General features: G+C 36.3%; 1 protein-coding gene across 1 annotated transcript in view; it reads left to right on the plus strand.

The window, feature by feature from the left end:
* Positions 1-18,000, plus strand: part of ITPR2 (inositol 1,4,5-trisphosphate receptor type 2) — a 431,615-nt gene that overhangs the window by 241,071 nt on the left and 172,544 nt on the right. The window lies entirely within an intron of this gene.

The following is an 18,000-nucleotide window of genomic DNA, read 5'->3' on the forward strand; positions in this document are numbered from 1 at the left end:
AAATGAAAGGATTTTATTTTATTAATTTATGTATATGCTGTCTCATTCCAAAAAGATTGTAGTGTTAGGTGTTTTTTTTTAAACAAATGTATTCTTGTAGAAAAGAAGTACAGTGGAATCTTGAATATTAATAGAAGGGCTGTAGCTTCAAAATCCTACATTTGAAGTATGACTCACATGTTTACTTCCCTAATCAAAATGACTTTTGCTTTACATTAGTTCTCTTCATCACTTAAACTATATCTAGAAAGCAAATTATCAAAATTAAGGCGGTCAGTGCAATTTTAGCAAATGTTTCTTTGAGATAGGACTCAAGAAAAATGCTTGCAAGCTTACATATATGGTATGCTTTTAAAAAATGGCCGAGTTCCATAGGACTTTTTGTTGTTTTTCTCTGATTTCTTAAAATATTGCTGCAGATAGTTTATTTTAACTGAAGTACTAGATCCTAAAATAGAAAAATGGAGTCAATAGAAATTTTTGACAGAAGAATGAAATTTACGATAACAGTTACTAGTGCTTAACAGGAGATAAATGATAAGCCTTCCAATTTTATGTAACAGATTATTATTGAATTACTCTAAAGAAAAATAGGAAATAAATCAAGTTAGATTTTACTTTGAGTAGTCAAGTGTATTTTAGTATATCTCCCAAACCACCCTAAAATAAATTATGTTAGCATCTGTTTTTCCTTTCCATTGCCGCAGCTACCACTAGTTTTGGCTTTCATTATCTCTTGTCTAGAAAACTGCAGTAGTCCAGATCCCTGAAACTTTTCTTGAAGGGAGGCGGGACTGCTGTTTTCCTAACTCCAAGGGGCACGATTCACATTAAGAAAAGATGTGAATGGCACCACCAGGACATAGCCCTCAGGGTAAAGTTAAGATGAGAAAGGCTAGTTGGGGTTATTCGCTCGGTCATCTAACGTGTATTGTGAGCAACTCTTAAATGCCGGTTATTGTGCCTGGGCACTGGGGATAAAGAGATGGATGACACAGCTTGCTAAGGGCCACCATGAGGTACAATTCACATGCTAGTGGACTCCTGTAATAGTCTGCAGAAATCATGAGAGTGTTTCAGAAACCTTCAGGAACACTTCGCTGCCTTGGTATTCCAGGCTGTCCATTTCGTCTCCTGTGTGCACCCCTCCCCCATACATTAGCCTCCAGAAATCTGTGTTACTCAACGTGTCTGAAAAGTCCCTCAGGCTTTTCCTGTATGGAGCCTTGCTACATTTGGAATCATGGATTGATAAAATACAAACAAGCCTCTATACCCCTGGAGTTACCTTTGTGGAGTAGCTAACGGGTAGTACTTATCAACTACCAGCCAATCGGGATTACTGTCTCAACAGAATTACCAAAAGTCTTTGTGCCTCTCTTTTATGATACTTCAGGCTTTTTCTTGGTATTTAGTCCAAGCTTCTTGTTTTATAAATGATGTCATTCAGACCCAGAGAAGTTATGTGATTTGCCCGAGGTAACACAGCTAGTGCCAGAACAGGATTTAAATTGGAACTCCTTCCTCTCTGCCTGATCTTGTTTATTAGATCACAGCCAACTTTTACAAATGTTGTATATTACTAAAAAGAAAGATTAGTATATTCTGTCCAGCATGTTTTTGGGTCCAAATTTTAAATCATAGGCAGACAGAATATAAGATAGAATATAACATCCAAAATAGATAAAGGTTTAGAAAACCTCTAAGAAAATATTAAAGAATGTGAAAATGTAGTCATTACTAAGAAAAGAAGAACCTGAAAGGGACTCATGAGTATCATTTCTTAATTTCTATGTGTACTAAGGACAGAATAAGAAAAAAAAATATATAGCTAAAAGAATTATAGATCTTAGATAACTTTTTAATTCTAAGTGTTTTGAAATGAGAAGCATTTTTCTACCAGTAGAAGTAGAAGAAAGACTTTCCCTAGGAAATTTTAAAGAAAAGTATATTAGATCTAGAATGATTCAAATACCTACACTGGGAAAGGACAGAACTAGGTGATCTCTACATGTTGTCAGTTGACCCTCTTACGTAGTTGGTGCTTTATTATCTGTGACAGTGGAGAGGGGGTATGAAATGATTCACCAGTCTGGGTGAAAAGACACTGGGTAACAGATTCGGAAACTGGTCAGAGCTAATATTTTACAACTCAAGTGCTCTCAGAGAAAAAACCCTGATTACCAGAAGTGGAATAATAGTTGGCTGTGTTTTAATGATTATATTAGTTTCCTATTTACCAAAATTTAGTGTCTTAAAACCACACAAATTTATTACCTTATAGTTTTGGAGGTCAAATCTTAAAATCAAGGCATTGGCAAGGGTGTGTTCGTTCTGGAAACTTTGGAGGAGAATTTGTTTCTTTGCCTTTTCTAGCTTCTAGAGGCTGCCTGCATTCCCTGGCTTGTGTTTCAATCCTCCATCTGCAAAGCGAGCAGCATAGCATCTTCCAATCTCTCTCTCTCTCTCTCTCTCTCTCTCTCTCTCTCTCTCTCACACACACACACACACACACGCATACACACACACACACACACACACACACACACACACACACACACCACACTCCGTTGTCACATCCCTTTCTCTTACTCTGACCCTCCAGCATTCCTCTTTCTTATAAGGACACTTGTGATTCCATTGGACCCACATGGATAATCCAGGATAATCTTCCCATTTTAAGATCCTTAATCACCTGCACAGTCCCTTTTGCCATGTAAGGTAGCATATTACAGGTTTTCGTGGTTAGGGCACAGGCATCTTTGCGAGGGCCATTCTCCAACCTATGACTGATCCTTTTACTGACACTGAGAAATGACATGTAGACTATAGATGAAGAGCTTACCTGTGGCTGATTAAAGTTACTATATAGGGCAGTTTAAATGTGAAAAATATAAAAAAAATGCTCTCAAAAATGCTTTCAACTTATAATAGCACTTACCTGTTTTCAAATTATTTTAAAATAGTCTGCTACCTTTCAATAACAATTCTAGGAAGTATGTAGAGCAGGCAGTGTTAGCTCCCCATTTGAAATGTGGAGAGACTCAGAGAAGTGAATTGCATTAAATCACGTAGGTTACCTAATCCCTGGTTGTCTAATACCTAATCAGCTGGATTTCTACTGTCTGTGCATTGTAGCATTCCTAAGAGACCTCTCAGAATTATATCAAAATAAACACCTCACACTAGGGGTTTTCATATTAGCTCTCCTAATATTACATTTAAGACTCCACTTACTTAAATTTAAAATGTCACCTTAAAAGAAAATCTCCATTTCCATTTTTGTTTCGTTGGTCTCCAATACCAGAAGTAGTGTGTGTGTGTGTGTGTGTGTGTGTGTGTGTGTGTGTGTCGTTGCTAAAAATTAAAAATAGAACAGTGAAGCATAAATTTGCTTCGTGGGTGAACCAGACGCAATTTAAAGCAGTTTGCACCCTTGAGATCCCTATTTCCTGATTTTCTTAGCCTTGTCTGTATGATATTTTAAGGAAAATCATCATGTAACTACATTTTATCTGATAGTCAACTATTTTATAAACATTTACAATTTATAATATCTTGATTACAATTCCTAAAATAATTTTACTTAATATTCTTCCTTGTTTCATGTTCCTTAGTTTGTGCCAAAAGGCCTAGAGCTTGACATATGGGTGGGCAATATCTTGAAGATTCTCCAAGACTAATTCAAGTAAAGGAAAATGTAATTTTCTGTATGTGAAGTCATCTAGTGATCGTATATGTACTATGTGTTATGGTATAATACTTATTTTCATTGAAGGACACAATATGAAAATTGTTTATAGAAAGTCTTTAAGGAGGAAAGTTACCTGAGTTTTATAAAAATTCCATGTAAGTATGGTTTGTCAATTCTGATAGAAAAGAAAAAAATTACAAAGAATATAACTCAAACAACCTTGAAAGCTCAGTTTTCCTTTGGGATTGGTCATATTTCAAAGACTTTTTTGTAAGGTAACAACAGCAGGAACATTTATTTGCACTTAAAATAATATGTATGTTGGAAAATTTGAGGAGGGAAAGAGAAGAGAAGGAATGTTTTAAAATGGCTTTAGGGCAGTAGGATTTCTAATGTCCTCAATCCTTAAAGCCATTTTGTTCTCTTATTTCCACACCCTCTCTACCACAAAAAAAGAGAAACACCTGTTAGGATAAGTGTGCTGTTGATCATAGTAGCTTACTTATAGCACCACACCTTTGTTTTGTGAATTTCAAGGTATTTTAAGTCTAAATCTGAATAATGGTTTACCAGAGGTGGGAATGGAGATAAAAACAACTATGGGGATTGAATAGAGGTGGGCTGATGTGGCGGGGGCAGGAAGTAAAAAGAACTGTGTTCAGAGGATTGGTGTGGTTTTAAGGATGGGGGGTTGTCAATTTTCTTCATCTTATACTCTTTAGTATATATTTTCATTACGATTTATAGAACATTACAAATCATTTCTGTCATAAAAGGGAGTGACATATCAATCATAAATAGTAAATGTCTATAAGCTTTCCTCCTAAATATATAAAATTTGTAATTTCTGTACTTTAGAATTGGAAAAGATAATGAGTACTGAAAATATTCACTGATAGCCTGTGGAACTTGTAATTTAAAGTCACTTTTCTTGCATTGTAGTGAAAGAAGTTGACCTATTTAGAATGCCAATCATAATTTTCCCTGCTAATATATTCCTATCTACTTTTAAGTGACATGGGCATACATATACTCTATGAAACAACAAAAGTGTTTCGTCAAGTTCAGTATTCTTAAAATATTCAGATGTAAAATGCCATATATCCTTGGAATACTATTGCAGAGATATCTAGAAACTACCTCTATGACAGCTATGGTGAAGGTTTTTAAGCACTGGTTTTTATAAAGTAATACTAGCTAGCATTTATTGGGAGCTTACTATATATCAGATACTATTCCTGACCCTCTGTATGTATTATCTTATTTAATCTTCAATCCTATGTTATATTATTAATTATAGTATTATTATCTCCCTTTTACTTGAGGAAACTGAGGTATGGACTTTAAGGTCACACATCTTATAGGTAGAAGAGAGCGATTATTCTAACCGAAACATTTGGGCTCTGGAGCTCACACTCTTAACTAGCATGTTAGAGCCAAATAAGTTATATGACTTATAATTACAATGCTTCTATTTTTCTCATATATTCAACTAAATAAAATAAAAAGTTATTTGATTTTATTCTTGATAAAGTTGGCATATGTGTGTACCGAAAGGCATAACCCTTTACTCAGTGAGCTGCTTAGGAAAGGCTTGAAGATTTTAGATCAAGCTGATTGGGGACAATATGATGCAATAGCTGCAGAGGATTTTTAAGATCAATAGCAGAGCTCCCCAAGCCCCACCCCGTGACATGGTCTGAATTGTTAGTATTCTGATTATTAGATATAACAGTTCTAAATAATACTTTGTAAGACAACCATCACAGACATCCCCTTGTGGAAATGTGGCATTCAACAAACAGCACAGCATCTAACCAAGAGCTGTGATCTTTACAAATGCCCCGGTGGGGTAGGTGGTATTTACACATAGAACCATGATGGCCGACAGTGGCTTCTAATGTGAAAGTTGGTATCTGCAGTGATATGGAATAAAGATCTTTAAGAAATGATGCTTTGTTATTTTTAAGATAGCTTCCATCTTTTTTTTAACTGTAAATTTTACTGTCAGCTGAGTTAACAAGAATTTATTCTTTTCCTCAGTAGGAAAAAAAATTCTTTGTAACTAATCTTTTATTTCTGATTTTGAGGAGCAGCAATAAGAATGCCAGAATTATACCAAGAAACTTAACTCCTACATTAAATATGTAGACCTGTCAGTCCCAGCAGGAATTGCACTGTTGTGAATTTAGAAATTGTATCAAGCTCCTCTTACCGTAAGAATCTTGCAGAATCATTCACCTTTGATGCATGTACTTGTTTCACTTTCTAGGACGCAAATAAACAAATTTAAGGAGAATTTCTACAGAGTGCACTGTAGCTTAAGAATTTGATAATAACTGTTTTGCTAAGGGAAAATAAATGTCAATTTTAGCATCAGCTGCATTTTATAGAATTTCTTATTAAATATATTCTAGAAGTGAGTGCTTTTCTTTGGGTAATATTTTAATGTTATTTTAAACCAGGTATAGTAAGGGAAGTTACAAACATGTTGTACCATCTTAATCATTCCTATATTGTGAATGTGTGTGTGTGTGTATGGGGGGGTGTTAACTAGGTCACTAAATGTTAGAAATATGAAAACATTTTGATGTCTACTTACAATAAGTCATCTGTTTTGGAACCATAATTAGTATACTTTTCTACTTCGGAATTTTTATTTTATATTTTCATCTAGGCAAACAGACTTTGATAATTAAAGATGGGTCCAAAAGCAACAAGTACTTTTAGAAATTTGTTCTTCATTTCCTGGGCTGGCTTGGCCACTTGCTAGTCTATAAAAATGATAAGTTTACCAGATTTGTTAAAGTCATTGTAACCTTGTTATTACAAAAAATTATAAAGTTCTTAATTATGCCCTGCCTTTACTTTCCCATTTTAAAATATGACATAAGAACATTAGTGCCTCAATGTTTTTTGAGATATGCCCTATGATTCTGTAGAGATCAATGACTAAAGATCATGATTAAGATATTACCAGTACTCAGAATTTAGCTACGCATTTATTGCTTCTAGTAAGTATAAGACATTTGGGCAGCTAATGATTGTAGGTAGGAAAAAACAAAAAACAAAACTTGAATAACATAAAAAATAAAAAAGAAGAAAAGAAAAAATACAAAGAATAAACAACATTAAAATTAATATATTATTAAACTGTCATTTTAATTATTTCCATCTAAGTCTGACCTAAACTTTTTTTCAGGAAGCATTCTATGACTAGTTTCTTTTAAGTCCATTTTATAATAGTTTGTAATCATTTCAGCACTTATAAAATTATATCCGTCTTTAGTGTAGACATTTTAACATCATGTCTTAAGAAGGTTTTCTTGGGTGTTTGTTGGTATTTTAAATACATCTGAAACTCTTTGAGGATAGATCTGACGCATAAGACGAAGAAATGCCCAGAAGGCTTTGCAGTGCTGAGATGCTATGAGGGTATAATTCTGTATTTCTCTCCAGCCCCATTCCAAACACCACAATGTTGAACTATTGGGGGTGGAGACTGGTGACCTTATTCACTGCAGTATTCCCCATATCTAGCATCGTGCCCTACGCTGTATACAGTTTGTGGACTGACTGACTGACACAGTAGGCATAAATGGTATCGACTGTGCAAGTGCAGTACATTCAGCTTCACTAGTCACATCCAACATGTAGATTCTACAAGAATCACTTCAAGTTCTACTTTGCACCTTTTTGTAACTCAGGTAATGGCAGATTTCTTGATACTCGAAACACCTGCAAAGTTGGGCCGCCGCGGAGAGAGGAATGGCATAGAGGGCTGATGAAGGAGGTTATCTTGCAGAAAGCTCCGTGTCCGAGGGACTGTGTAGTCTTTCCTTGTTATTTGGCTTGGAAAGCAAAAGGGGAAGAAATGGGGGATCCCCAGACTTAGTAAAGGTGGGAACTGAGCCAAGGGAGGCTGAAGCAAAGGAAGGATGACCAGATCGGAAAGCTGACCAGACTTCTCTTCCAGGAAGTGTTCCCTTCCCTGAGATGGGACCTGGGAAGAACAAGCAAGAGACTCAGGCCACTGTTAAAACCAGGGGAATGTGGGAGTAACTGGTGCTCTGGAGAGCAGCTGAGGCCCCATCATCTGAACTGGGACACAGTTTGTCAGACTAACTAGAATAACAAGGTGGAGTCCACCAACTATTTATCTCGAGTGACATTAGGATCTCCTGCCACGGGACAAAATTGGTGTTTGCCATTGTTCTGTGCTCTTACCTTTGTGAGGAAGAAAAGGAAAGATAAACGTGTGAAACAGACTGGGCCTGATACATTTCACCTTTTCTATCAGATGCATTCATTTCCGGACCACTATTTGGAGAGATCCTCAAAGAGGAGCTATGCAACCTAGTATATGAGGCACTAAAGCCATATTATTGTTGTTGTTTAACTATTGTTGACTGTGCATCTCTTGAGAAGCTATTTGCAAAGCAACACTGTGTGTGTGTGTGTACACTTGGAGCCTCATAATAACTCTCTGAGGTAGGAAAGTCTGTGTTATTCACTTTGTAGATAAGAAGACAGGCCCAGATGGTAAAATGATTTGTAACTGGCAGAGCAGGGATATGGATCAAAGTTTTTTGAATCTCTGTATATGATGCTTCTCCACATGGTAGAGAATTAAATAATGCTGAGGAAAATAAATGATAATTTAAATTTGAATTTACCTTTTGAAGCTATCTCTTTCAGACTTTTACTCATTTTACTACCTCTAGAAAGCCGAGGGTTCAAGAAATCTTAAAAAAATAAAAATAAAAAGGGAAATGTATTCTCATCCTCTTTCAGGTAGGTACATGCTTTAAATAACAGTCACCGCTAACACCTTTATGGTGTTTGCTATCTAATGATAGCCAGGTGCTTATATAAGTGCTTTACAATGTATTCACTTAACCCTTATAACAACACATTCAGGAAACTGCAGCACAGAAAGGTTATAGAATTTGCCCAAGGTCACACAGCATAAAAATGTTGGAGCCAGGATGAAAACTCAGGCTGTCTGGCTCTAGAGCCCATGTTTACAATCACTGTCTTTCCTTATATTCTCATATCAGCTTACAGAGCTGCAGGAATGTCACCCATGGCTGTCAGAGGAAAACGATTTTCTTGTTTAAAATAACATAAACCACCTGAAGATATTTCTTCTTGTGTTTAAAGAGTTTGAACATCTACCTTTTACTGATTTCTTCAGGGTAGCTTTGGTTTCTTCACACTTAATCTGGTGCTTGAAAATCTCAAGCATTTTTGGATAAATCTTAGTTACTTACAACAAAACAATGCACAACATGTTGAATATTTGCAAATTGCTCAGTGCAGTTGTTAAGTTTATCTTTTCTCGGTTGTTCCCAGCCTTTGGCTGAGTTTTTAATTAAAACTCACATTATAGACTATACTACTTTTACAGTGATGGCCTAGGGAAAACAAATGTGATGTGTAAATGAACACACATAGCAGCCTGGTATAATGCATCTGTGGCACAAAACAATCTAAATGAGGGCATGTGGACAATTAAAATCAGATCAAATGCTTATAATTAATATCATATATGTGGAATAATGTTAAAGATACCAACTCAGAGACATGTATTTATATAATTTCTATTCCTGGTATGAGTTGATTTCATTTCTCTTAAAATGCCAAAGTATAGTAATCAGGGAAGTGCTTGCCCAAAGGTAAGTGGTTGCCAGCAACAATCTCACGCTTGGGCATACCTTTGAGAAGGATGCTTTCATTAGGCTTCTCACCATCAACCATCATGGTGCAGGCCATCATTTATTCATTTATTCCTTCAACAAATAGGCTGCACCATGTCTAGAGTTGGCAGTGTCCCTCTTTCCCATAGAAGAGTTAGACAAGACCTCTGGATTGCCCATTCTTTGAAAGAGACTGTTTATACCAATGTCACCAAGCTGTTACCATTCCATGCATGAAGTGTAAACACTAAACCTTTCCTCCACCCATGTGCAGCAAGGTCATCTACATGACATTCCTTGTCTCCTTGCCTTGACTTTACCATTTCTCTCTTCCTCAGTCTCCCAGACGCTTCCTCTCCTTTTCTGTCCCACTCAGCAAACACTCCTACTGTATCCTTACCTTCTTCTCTATGTGTTCCCCCCAACTTCTTGTTTTAAATAAAGACTCACTCTCCCCTAAGGCCGCCCCATTTTCTCAACAGCTCTGTCAAGTAGTCTCTTTTCTCTCTTATCCACTACATGAAGAGGCTTTGTGTCCTTGTTACTTCTCTTTGTTACTTCTGGACAGATTCCTCTGTCCTTTTTGAAAATTCTCAGCTCCTTTGAGGTTAAGGCCTTCTGACTATATCACCTCGGAATTTTTCAGTGTCCCCATCACTCCCTCTCATCCACCCAAGAATTTGGACCCTGGCTCACAGTCTGTGTCTCAGTCCCAGACCTGCCATCATCAGGGGTGATTTTAATCCACACAGGCTATCCATCCAACACTCTGGCCTCTCAGGCCCTTCACCTCTGCATCTGCACTGACCTTCTCCCTTCCACATCCATCACCCGCTTTTTCAGTAACACCCTGGAAGTTTTCATCACCGGGGACTGCTTCTTCTCCATAATAGCTAATTCAGCCACGCCGCTGGCTGACCTTTACTCTTTCCCATTCAGTTCGCATGTTTAGCTACCACAATTATAACTGTCCTTTGACCTAATCAGAACCCCCGACCTCTCTGATTTCCCAGTTGCTCAGTTTTGCTCCCTGCCGCTCTGCTTATTAACTCAAGATTTCATACTCACAAACCCAACTGTTGAGCAGCTGTTTAAGACAGGGCATAACAAACAATTCTAACAAAACAGCATGGAAGAGAGGAGGGGTTGTTCCTTATGAGAGAATTGAAGTATTATTGCCAAAAGATGGGGGAAAGGATGCCAGGCAGGCCAAAACAAACAATGACCACTCCAATTTCTTCTGTAATTTCTTCTTCTTGACAGATTGAGTTATTTAAATTATTTAAGTTATTTGGCTGATTTTCTATTCATCTTCCACTTAACTGTATGTGCCACCTCTTTCCAAATGAAACCAGAAATCTTGGCTCACAGTTCCCTTACAAAAAAAGCTTTGCTTTGCTATGTACACAGGCACTCTGTGTTCTCCAAAGCTGAAATGACTGAGGATATCTTTTCTCAAGGCTGAGAAAACATATGGATGAGAATATGCTACTTCTCATCGTCTGTAGCTTTCTGACAAGGCATCTGCTACAACATTTTTTGTTCTTGGATCATGGACTGTTGTTTGCCAATTGTTTTTATAAATACTAAATCTTGACTAACTTAAAAGTTGTTCTTTTAGGATTCCTTTCTTCTTTACGAGTACTGTCTTTAAATAATGGTCTCATAATATAACACAAGATTTTTCTTAATGAAAAATTCCTCTTTTAAAAGTGGAGGCTAAAATTTTTGATTCAAAAACGTGTGAATTTTTTTTGCATTGGAATTCTCATTTCCCTTAGCTTAATTTATTGCTTTTGGAATAATGCTTCTGCATGAATTTTACAAAAAGAAGTCTTTCACTTCAGTATGGAAAGTACCTCAGGAAGACATTTAAGCTCAACTTTTTAATGCACTTGATTGATTTAGTCCCAAGGTAGATAAATATTCCTTCTTAGTCTGAAAGTATAAACTTTAGAACTGGATCATAATTTTGAACTGGACTATGGATAGTCTATTCAATATGTTCACTAATGGCATTTGATACATGTTAATTTCTAATCATACCTTTACATGAGAAGGTAATTGAAAAGTGTGCAATGGATGATACAGTGAGCTCACCTTCCACCAAAAGGTGTTATTTAGTGACGGTTGATAAAGTTTTACTGGACTCTTGTGACCTCTACCATGCTCTAAGTGACACATAATAAAGCATTGTAGGTTCTATAGGCAGCTTTTGGAGGCTCATTTTTATTATACGTGGTAGCTCCTGATTTATTTTACTGCTACCTCTAGGGATCAGTAATTCAACACATTTTAAATTGTTTCAATTATTGCTTAATTAATAAAACAAATTCTAACATTAAGAATGAAAAGCGCTTCACATAGACACTTGATCTTAAGGCCTGTTAGCAAAAGACATCTGTGTGTGAAGCCACTGATGGCAAACATAGCAAGTGATGATGTAAAGGAGGATTATTTGGTCATAATGCTGCAGGATCTTCTCTTCCTGGGTAACCTACCTGCTCAACATGAAATCTAATCTATTTGAAAAATAGATTACAAGCTCACATTATAAGATCTTGAAAGGAGTGCTCCATTCTCCGGTTTTCTTAAGAGGTTTGGGTTTTCATTTTTATTTTCTTTTTTGTATAGACAGAATACTCTATTATTAAAGGAGAGTTAATAAATTGGAAAATATAGTAACTCACTGATGAGTCATGAAATTGTTATTTCTTCAGCTCTCTCTAGAATCATGTAAAAACTATATTTGGAGTAGAAGAGATTTTTACGTTGTGCTGCCTCTAAAGGCTATGTCAGGGTTGGGAACGTATCTCACAGTTGAGATTAAGCACTGTTTCCTCTGAGGTCTATTGGCAAGACTCAGCTCTCCTCTCCATCTTCTGAGGGTGAAATGCGATTCACATGTTTGCATACCATCTTACTGATTCTTGCCAGGAATACTTTCTGGAAAGAGCAAACTGAATATTTCTTCTGTGCCTCCATTTTAGGGAGTGAGGAGAATCTCACAGAAATTGGGAACTCTTTCAGAATTGGGCCAGAAGCTAAGGAGTAGATGCAGGGCCTCCTCCAGGGAGGACTCTGCCATGGCAACTGGTGATTCCATGTGGTAGGAGGATGGACATATTGAGCTGAGTTCCCCGTCTGGGTCAGGGATTAGGCACCAGAGGGTCATTACATAGAGAAAAGCCTGGCCTCCCTTGTACAGTTTTAGTAGATAACCAGCACCTACCGAGAATCTGCCATATGTTGTGTCATATGCTCTGGTAAGATACAAAAGGATGAAATGATACCACCCATGTTAATGTTCTAGGGCTGTTGTAAGAAAGTACCACAGATTGGTAAACTATAGAAATTTATTTTTTCACAGTTCTTGGAGGCTGAAATGTTCAAGATCAAGGTGTTGGCATGGTTAATTCCTTCTGAGGGCCATGAGGGAAGGATCTGTTTCAGGCCTCTGTCCTTGGCTTGTGGATGGCCATCTTCTCTCTGTGTCTTCACATGGTCTTCCCTCTGTGTCCAAAGTTCCTCTTATAAGAACACCATCGTATTGCACGAGGGCTCACGCTAATGACCTTGTTTTAATTCAATTACCTATTTAAATACACTATCTCTAAATATGCTTCTATTCTGGGGTAATGGGGGTTAGGACTTCAACATACGGATTTTTGGGTGACGTGATTCAGCCCGTAATACCACCTCAGTCTTTCACCTAAGACATATACAAATGTTTTCTATGTGTGCATCTCTTGTGCTCATTTTATTGAGAGCAGACAAAATTCACTGAGCAGATTGCTGGCATCAGCAAGCAGAGATTTAGGAAATTATTTCTAAACACTATTATTGAAAACATTATCATTGAAACCAATAAAGAAACATAAGATAGGGATTTTGTTTTCCTTTTGTTTCATGTCTTAGATTAATGTTGAAAGAAAATAGTAGATTGGCATAAATACTCCAGTGACACTGAGAAGCTCGTGGGTAGATGTTTGAGCATAAAATTGAAATATTACATCGATTTGATTGGTTCTCAAAACACAAAGTGAGAATTTTGAAAATTTGATAGAATTTTAATGTTTGTGATATTCTTTAACCTTGGACTTACTCTCGAAAGAATAGTTCAGTTTTTTGTTTTTTGTTTTTTTTCTTGAGCACTTTTGACAGTGTTTCAGCATGATTACAAAGAATTGGAAATTTCAGATATGGTCTTTGGAGTTTCTGTATTTGCTACAAATTAAATTTAAAAATTATTCTGGAATATTATTTTAGCAATTTATCATTCTCGTCCTCTCATAGCAAAATGAACCCTTAAATTCTTCATTGAAAAATGTACCTCTTTTGGAGGAATGCTTTGTTACTATTTACAAGTACTTGTAAACCACACATGCATAATTCTACTATTTATTTTGGTAAGTGGCCAGTTACTTTTAATACCCACATAGATATAAAGGGAATTTTTTAAAAAGTAACATAAACAGGAACACAACTTTTAGCCCATGATACAGCGTAGTCCGAATGCCTTATTCCTTGCATCTGCATATGGGAAATAACAATGAAGTGATAAGTTCTCATTATTTGAAGAATGAAAACAACTCAAGTCTTAGTGTTACTTTTATAAATATCCTAGTTTATAAAATATTTTTTTGATATTTTTAAGGCAGCATTGTTTTCTTAGGTGTAAAGTATTTCTACTTCTTGTATATTTTAAACCAGTTCTCTCATGCCAACAAAAGTAGGAAAAGCAGCATCAGAAAAATAGACTTCAAGATGACATTCACAGAGTAATTCCTTCTGTCCTCAACATGTGACTATTTGCACAGCTAAATTAAGATTATTGATGATTTTAATTTTGATTCTGGTATAATCTCTCCCATGAGATTCTAAATGATTGGTTACTTCACTAACTGTATAGGAAAATAGAATTTTCTTGGGTCATTCAGAAATACATTTATAGATATATGTAAATGCAGTAAATGTGAGCCATGGAACATGGTAGCAGAAAATTAAAGGTGTCTATGAAAAAATACCACCTGTTAAAAATTAGACTGAGGTATATTATTCTGGAAATGGAGAGGCAGGCCGAGCTATACAAGAATTGCAATCATCATTAACAATGATGATAACACCGTATGTATATCAGTAATAACACCGACAGCAATCATTATAAATGTGTTGCAAAGCTAAGAGGAGTGAAAAAATCCAGGAACATTTTTAAAAACCAGTATTTATACCTGTCCACTACTGAATTTCTCTAAATTTAGTTTTTTACTCCAATTTCATACATATAACCAGTGTGTAGTCAATGAATGGTTAGAATTAGGTTACAGACTTTAATGTGAAAATCTTTGATTTTATTGTTCACTGCTGTTATTTTTGGTACATTTATTGAAATGTCTTACACACATAATGCTGTAGTGTGTTACGCTTGTTTGTACTTTACATCTGTCTCAGATATTTCAGTGGGCAGAATACAATGAGGTGCATTAGAAAAGTCCATGAATATTTATGATAATCCAAGGGAACTATGCACAGAAATGAACTTGTTTGGTTCCCGGTCATCTAGCTTTTATCTTTCTCTTAAGGGTATTTAAGATAAAAACAACTTACTGTAATTGATTTATTTTACCAAATATACTAAGCATTCAGTGGCTATATCCAAACCTAAAAATGTTAATAGTTCAACACTAAAAGTGGGTTCAGATTGAATTATAAAAGGGCTTACTCTAAAAAGATTTCTTTTTGGCCTTTATCTATCATCAGCTCTTCTTTACTGAATGTAATTTTTTGATTTGATATTTATAAATTAGATAACATGCATGAAGAGAACCCAAATGAGAAAATAAAATTGTTCTGAAAAGAAGCATTTCTTTTTTTCCTCTGAATTTATTGCTACAATCCCATGTAGATATGCTATAGTGTTTGACAAAGCTACGTGCATGTGGGCTTTCTAAGGAGAACCATATTCATACCATTTAAAAACCTGATAAGAGAGAATTTAAGGTTGAGCCTGACCTCAGGGAATCCTACAATAGGTATACTTTTCAAAGTTGGAAGTGGAAGTTAGAAGTGGAAAGTCGGAGGCACTGTATGTGGTGATTATGGATGGCTGTGCTGATTCATAACCCCTATTGGTGGGTCAAAGAATAGCAGAGTCCTTCTGTATTTACTCCTGAACAATCAAAAAGGAAAAAATCTCCAGGGTTAATGGGGAGAATGATCCTCAGTGAACAATATCATCAGAAGATTATTAATGTTGGCAACACAGAAATGAAGTTTCCATGATATAAACATGGACACGAGAGAATGGCCCCAATAATTCAAAGTATTCTGTGGCCTTTGACTCTTTCTTTGAGGACTTCAGATCTATTGGGAAGTTAGCTGGTTTTCTGACCCCACATGAATGAGAAAACAAAATGTCATCTATAGATTCTTGACTATATACAACTTTATTAAAAATGAACTTAATCAATCCAACAGTACACAGACCAAATATGGCAATTAAAGTAAAGTTAGTGTCAAGAGCACTGGTCTGGGACATTAGGGCTCTTGATATGTCACCTATTAGTTGTGGGAATCTCACCTCCTCATCCATCAAGTTAAATTAAAAGACAAATCTGAACCAGGTGATCTTTTGAGGTTCTTTTTCTCATACTTCTCTGATTCTCCTTCTCTTTTTTGGATTTAGATTCTTAATGTGAGTGATTATAAAGCAAATAAATTACTGCCAGAAATACAGAGTATAGACTGAAGCTGCTCCCCAAGCTTATAATAAGAAAAATTTATTGACTAACTTTTTATGCTGATTAATTGAACGTGAGGTATAATAGAAAGACAAGTCAAAAACGAGTCCAAGGAATGTGGCCTTAGTAACTGGAAGAATGGATGTGGTGTTTATTGTGAAGCAGAAGACCAGGGAAGAGTCTTACCCATCTTGTATGTCAACAGTGCTTAGCGCAGCAAATGGATATAGTATAGAACTGAACCAGTTAGGTGCGGAATTATTCCTACTCCTGCCAGATTTCCACAAATAAATACAGAGGGTTATTTGGCAATGAATTTGAGCCAAGAAACTATGTCTGCTATGCATGATATTTTGAACATCCAAATGGCAGCAATATCAAAAGGGAAATGCAGTTTTTGTTTGCAGGGAGATTGAGTTTCATGAGTGATGAACCCAAATTTAAGAAAGATGGATTACGTAAAGTTTCATTCTTCTACAATGTATAGAGTAATTTGGAGCAGGATTTCAGTGGCCTGTTAAGAAATGTTATTCCAGTACAGCTCCCCACTTCAGGTTTTCATAAGGATGGACGTTGTTTTGAGTAACTAAGGCAGAATATGGGAGAGCATAGGATAGACTATTTTGCTGGTATAGATGCAGTGTTCCTAGAACATCTAAGTGTGTTGTATCTTCTATTCAGCCCTATAGCCCAAAATTAAAAGTCAACATGCTGTATAATTCTAATTCAAACTATTTGTTACTGTGAGAATTTGAGGAGTCCCCTTAAGTAACTTCCCTCTCCTAGGGTTTGGAACAATTGAGAGACATATGAGTCATTCAGACTTCAAATGTCAACTTAATAACTGGAATATACACTGGAAAATATGCTTTAGATTTGTGTTTACTGATATTTTGCCTCAACCTAATGACAACCCCTTACTGCCCAAAAGGGAGCAGCCTCTTAGAGTATGGCGGAGAGCAGTCCAGAATTCACCTGCTTTTGTGGTCAGGAGTAACCCAGGACAGGCTTTGCTAAGCATCTTCTTACTCATCCTTCACAATGCACCAATCAGAGAAGGTACTTGCCGTTTTTTGAAGAGGAGTGAGTAAGAGGGCAGAGAGAAGTCAAAAGTGTCACTGAGTTCCTCTACCTGGTGCACTTGAGGGTGAGCACAAAGAAACTTCTCCACTGACCTTCTTCCACTGCGAATTTTATCTCATTACATAATAAATTGTAATTGCCTTCATCCATGCTAAGCTCATGTTTCTGTGATAAATACTGTATATGTATCCTTCTTGCTTTATAGGATAGGAGCAGTAGGTCTTAACTTTTCCCCCACATATACATTTTAGTAACATGCCGTCAGTATTGGTATCTCTCTCACTGTCGGTGTTGGTATCTCAATTGCCAGTTTCACTGATGCTAAATCCTTTATTTTCTGTGTGAGTTTGAGAACCACCAGCATAGGTACATTTCAGTCAAAACTGACTAAAGAAAATTTCTATAAAATGAAAATTTGAATGTCTTTTCCCAGTAAGTCTACCAGTATACCTGAATTGAAAGATAATTGTTTGATTTCTATTTCCCCAAGTGCTAGATGGTCAGCTATATCAGAACCACATTGGTTGGTGGTGCATGTTTAATGGAATTTGAGTTTTCAGAATTTAACGCCCCTGTTAAACATTATACTCTTCATCATCAGCAACAAACATTTATCAAAAGCCTGCTTCATACAAAGTATAACACCAAGTTGTGAGACACCAGGAAGCACCAATTATTTACCCACAAGAAGTTGGTGCTCCAATATAGGATGCATGCCATGTGAGTACATGTGAAAAGTAAATAATATATGTTAAGACTACACGTATGCTACCTGCTAGTGAAT

The sequence above is a fragment of the Rhinolophus sinicus genome, linkage group LG02 (assembly GCF_036562045.2).
Source record: "Rhinolophus sinicus isolate RSC01 linkage group LG02, ASM3656204v1, whole genome shotgun sequence".
Classification (NCBI taxonomy): domain Eukaryota; kingdom Metazoa; phylum Chordata; class Mammalia; order Chiroptera; family Rhinolophidae; genus Rhinolophus; species Rhinolophus sinicus.